Source organism: Macrotis lagotis, chromosome X, assembly GCF_037893015.1.
Source record: "Macrotis lagotis isolate mMagLag1 chromosome X, bilby.v1.9.chrom.fasta, whole genome shotgun sequence".
NCBI classification, from domain to species: Eukaryota; Metazoa; Chordata; class Mammalia; order Peramelemorphia; family Peramelidae; genus Macrotis; species Macrotis lagotis.
In genome coordinates, this window is record NC_133666.1 from 78,138,554 (window position 1) to 78,143,996 (window position 5,443).

Below are 5,443 nucleotides of genomic sequence, written 5' to 3' on the forward strand. Positions count from 1 at the left end.
CTCTTTCTTCCTCCTCCTCCTCCTCCTCCCCGTCCCCCCTCCTCCCCCCTCTTCCCCCTCCTCCCGCCGCCGCCGCCGCCGCCGCCGCCGCCGCCGCCGCCGCCGCCGCCGCCGCCGCCGCCGCCGCCGCCGCCGCCGCCGCCGCCGCCACCGTCCCTGCCGCTCCTGGACCCTGGCGTCCCCGGCGCCCCGCCGCCCGCTAGGGCCAGCCTGCACCCCCTGTGCACGGGGGGCGGGGGCCACGGGGAGCCGCCGAACCGGGCATGGCCGGGCCAGGCCTTGGGGAGGGGGCCGGGGCCGGGGCGCGACGTAGATCCGGGTGCGGCGGCTCCGGGGGGCGGCGCCCCCTCCCCGGTATCCGGGGAGGAAGCTGCCGGCGGGGCGGCGGGGCCGCGGAGGCGGGCTCTACGGGGGCAGGGGGAGCCTGCGCCGGGGCCCCGGGACTCCCCCAAAGCCCGAGCGACGCCCGAGCAGCCGAGTCCACCGAGGACGCGGCCCCTCCCCAGCCTCCGCCGAGCGGCCCCACCCCCGGGCGGCCCCACCCCCCCGGCCTCCCCAGGTTTCCCCCTCCCCCCAGTCCCCCCAGTCCTCCCCCTCCGCCTGGCTCCCCGGTGTAGGAGTCTGGGCCCAGGGATACGGTGGGGGGGGGGGGGGGGCGGGCTGGGGCCGGGACTAGGGAGGCCTCGGGGCTGGGGTGGGGGGGAGAGCTAGTGTTCCTTTGTAGGGCCGAGTGTGTCTGGGCCGGGTGTCTGGGCACGTGTGTGTCTGGGTCTGTCTGGGGCCTCCAGGCCTTCCCGCGACCTCCCTCCCTCCCTCCCCTCCATGGCCCGGCATTCCCAAGACTTCTGGGAGTCCTCCCACCCTAGGGGCTGAGACCGATGGAGCTCCGAGGAAGGGAGAAAGAAAATGCTGGTGGGCCAGGAGGTCGGGCCGCCCAGTCCCCGGCCCATTGGAGGAGCCTGAGCCAGTGGGACCTCATCTGGCTGCAGATCCAAGGCCTGGGAAGGAAACTAGATAGAGAAGGGCTGAGAAAGAGCCCTCACTACAAAGGGGAAAGGGAACCTACTGTGTGTGGGACACAAACACCAACTCCTTTGTGCTATTATGACACTCGGTTTCAGGTGACGGAACTGAGGCACAGACCACCTGACTAGCCGGTATCTGTGCTGTGCTGTCCTAAGGGTTCTCTTGTGTTGCCCAGTCAATCTTTTTTAGTCCTATTGCCATTCTTTCCTCATAGCCTTTTTGTTTGGACTTAGTCTCCCCACAGATATGACCCAAGGACCATATCTAGAGGGACTAGAAGGTGTAATGGCCTGGGATGACTTGGGAACCCCTACTCTTCCTATCTCTTGCTTTCTCTGAGATGTATGCAGGAGAGTCAGGGTCTCTCCCTATGATTTAGAAACCTGTCAGGAGTCAGGAGAAGTTTAGGGCCAGAAGACAGAACTGCTTCATGACAGCTGCCTCTTCTCTGTTGCACTCCCTCCCAGTCCTGGGACCCCCCCCCCCAAAAAAAAAGCTATTGGCAATGATGTGCCATCCATTTCCAAGTTCAACTGGAAGCCAGCCAGGGAGGCCTAATTGGGAAGGTCTGCCTCGGGAGGTGTAAGCTGGGTCCCCTCAAGACCCACTGATGTGTCAGCATTAGCGTTCTAACCTTGTCCAGTGCACCCAGTAGGCTCTTCTTAATCAATGTTTATGGATTGCTAATGATACTGGCAGCTCGATCAGGCTGCCACCTGGTGACCATTTCAGAGATTGCAAGGAGCTCATGACCCCCCCCCCCCTTGGGGATCATTTGTAACCTGACTGAGACCCAAGCAAGACAAACACCAAGCTGCATTAAGGGGTTATATTTAAAAAGCATCTTAAGTTGGTAAAAGTACTTTCCACATGGAACCGATGGCCTAGACAGACACATAATTTGCCTTATTCTTGGGAAAATCAATTAAAAATCTTTTTTGACCCTAAGTCAGTGTTTTCTTCTGTTACATCAGGATTTCACTCAAGACAGCACTAGGCCACCTAGCTGCTCCACAGTGGTGGGGAACAAATGTTTAACAACTGACCCTCTAGAAAAATAAATGTGGTTGTACACCCTAACAGGAGTGATGATCAACCTTCATGGACTTGCTCATTCCATCAGAGCAAAAATCAGGTGCAATTTGGGGGTATCAGTGATGGAGAATACCATCTGTATCCAGAGAAATAATCATAGAGTTTTGTTTTGTTTTTTAAGATTTTTGCAAGGCAATGGGGTTAAGTGGCTTGCCCAAGGCCACACAGCTAGGTAATTATTAAGTGTCTGAGACCAGATTTGAACCCAGGTACTCCTAACTCCAGGGCCAATAATCATAGAGTTTGAACAAAGACCAAACACTATTATCTTTTTTTTTTACAAGGCAATGGAGTTAAGTGGCTTCCCCAAGGTCACACAGCTAGGTAATTATTAAGTGTCTGAGGTCCGATTTGAACTCAGGTACTCATGACTCCAAGACTGGTGCTCTGTCCACTGAACCACCTAGTTGCCCTGACTATTATCTTTAATTAAAAAAAAATCCATTATCTTATTATGTAATTTTGCTATCTCGTAAACTTTATCTTTCTTGCTTAACGATATGATTTCTCTCAACTTAGATCAATGTATACCATGGAAGCAATATAAAGACCAACACATTGCCTTCTGTGGGAGGATGAAGAAGGAAGGCAAGATTAGGGGAAAATAGTAAAATTCAAAATAAAAAATTCATTAAATTAAGAACCCCCCAAAAAATAGAAAAGAAAAAGAAATGTGAGTGGAAGACCCACTTTACAGTTTAATGGGCATTTGAGACATTTTTCACATCACTCTTTGAAATCTACAGCCAAACAATAAATTGAGCCCTGATTTGGGTTGGCTGACAATGTTCCTTCCTTCCTTCCTTCATTCCTTCCTTTGTTCCTTCCTTCCTTCTTTCACCAAGAAATTTTCTTTTTTACTTTTTCAAAATCATTTCAATTTATGATTATTTTTGGCATTCTTTTCTTTCTAAATTTTGAGTACCTAATTCTCTCCCTTCCTCCCACCCCCCCTGAGAAGGCAAGAAAGAAGATAGCAATTATACAAGTGAGATCAGGCAAAACATATGTCCATATTAACTAGATTTCTAAAAAAGCAAGAAAAATGAAGAAAGAGGGAAAATTACACTCCAACTTACACTCAAGAGGTGGAAAACATTTTTCATCATGAGTCCTTTGGAAATGTCTTGGATCACTGTATTGATCACAGTAGCCAAGTCTTAGACAGGTGATCATCATTATAACATTGCTGTTTCTTCTCACTTTACTTTACAACAATTCCTACAGTTCTTCCCAGATTTTTCTGAAGGCATCCTGCTTGGCATGTCCTGTACCACAATCACACTTCATCATAATCACCCATCAAAATTTGTTTAGCCATTCCCCAATGAATAATTGTCCTCTCAATTTCTAATTCTTTGCCACCACAAAAAAAGCTGCTATAAATATTTTTGTGCAAATGGGCTTTTTACCCTTTCTTATGATCTCTTTGGGATACAGATCTAGTAGAGGTATTGCTGAATCAAAGTGTAGGCACAGTTTGATTGCCCTTTGGGTATAGTTCCAAATTGTTCTCCAGAAAGGTTGAATCAGTTCAAAATTCCACTAATGGCGCATCAGTGTCCCAGTTTTCTCACTTTCCCTCTAACATTAATCATTTTCCATTTTTGTCATTTCAGCCAATTTGGTAAGAATGAGGTAGAGTAATTTTAATTAGCATTTCTCTGATCCATAATATATTGGATTCTCAGAACCCTTCCTTACCACTGAGGTATCTCTAACATTTGCCTTCCTGGACTTCTTACCCTGACCTCATCCTTCTATCAAGAGAAGGACATTCCCTCACCATCTTATTCTGTCTGTCTACCATATTGAACTTCTCTGGTCTCTAGTGAAGGAGATTGAGAGAAGCCCTCAGGAACAATCAGAAATCTCATTTCTTTGCTCTATCTCATAGACTTAGTGAAAATGGGACTTCAAATTCACCAGGGCTTACTTTTTGAAGAATTTTCCTTGCTCCTGAGAGCCAGTCATTCTATATTGAAGTAGAGTTAAGGTTCAGGTTATTCCTTCTTATTCCCAGAAAGGTGGCCAAAAGGCACCAATTCTGACTTAGAATCTTAGATTAGAGATCTCCCCAGACTCTGAACAGGCAGGGAAGCCAGTCCCCTATCACAACACTTTTCTATCTTTAGGGTTGAGTTTATTTAACCTTGAAGATTTTTAAAGTTATTATTATTATAATTTTTTGGCAAGGCAATGGGATTAAGTGACTTGCCCAAGGTCAAACACCTAGATAATTATGAAGTGTCCGAGGTCAAATTTGAACTCAGGTCCTCCTGACTCCAGAGCCGGTGCTGTATCCACTGTGCCACTTAGCTGCCCCCATTCTTAAGGTTATTTAAATCTGAATAACTTCTCAAGGGTTATTAGCTATTTATGACCTTTTGTATAACTAGAATTTGTGTTACCTTAAGTGTTACCTTCCCCTTGAGAGTCATCAGGGAAAGTGGTATTTATTTTGAAATGTTTAACATATCCCTAGACTACAATTTGACTGGGGTGTTCAGGACTCTTCCTGACCCCATTTGGGGTTTTCTTGGCAAAGATACTGTAGTGGTTTGTCATTTCGTTCTTCAGATCATTTGGCATTTGAGGAAACTGAAACAAACAGGGTGAGGTGAGTTGCCAGGGTTGCATAGCTAGTAAATGTCTGAGGCCACATTTGAACTTTGGAAGATGACTCTTCCTGACTCTAAACCTAGCTCTATCCACTACACCATGTAGCCACTTCAAAATTATAATTTACCTTGGATGTAAGGTGGGACAGATACCAGGGTTTATCTATTTGTGCCACATGCAGGCCAGCTACCAACCACATACATTTCTATCATCTGTCTGCTCTCTGTCTCTTAGAACCATATCAAGAGGCTGCTAGGTGGCGCAGTGGATAGAACACCGGCTCTGGAATCAGGAGTACCTGAGTTCAAATTCAGCCTCGGACACTTAATAATTACTTAGCTGTGTGGCCTTGGGCAAGCCACTTAACCCCATTGCCTAGCAAAAACCTAAAAAAAAAATAACAACAAAAAAGAACCATATCAAAATCTTATAATGGAGAATTAACCAATGAGAACTAGGTCCTTACAAGCATGTGCATTCCTAACCCTAAATGTGCTCAGCCTGATACACTCCCCACATGGATGTTTCCTCCACTAGCCATGTGGTAAAGAAAGATACTTTTGATGGTCTGGGAGACCTGAGCATATAAATGTTACATACTAAAGCTCTTCAAGGATCAATATTAGAACCTTTACATTTTTAGGGTACCCATGTGGCTGTAAACTTCCCATAACTGGGAATATATATAAAAATAAACAAG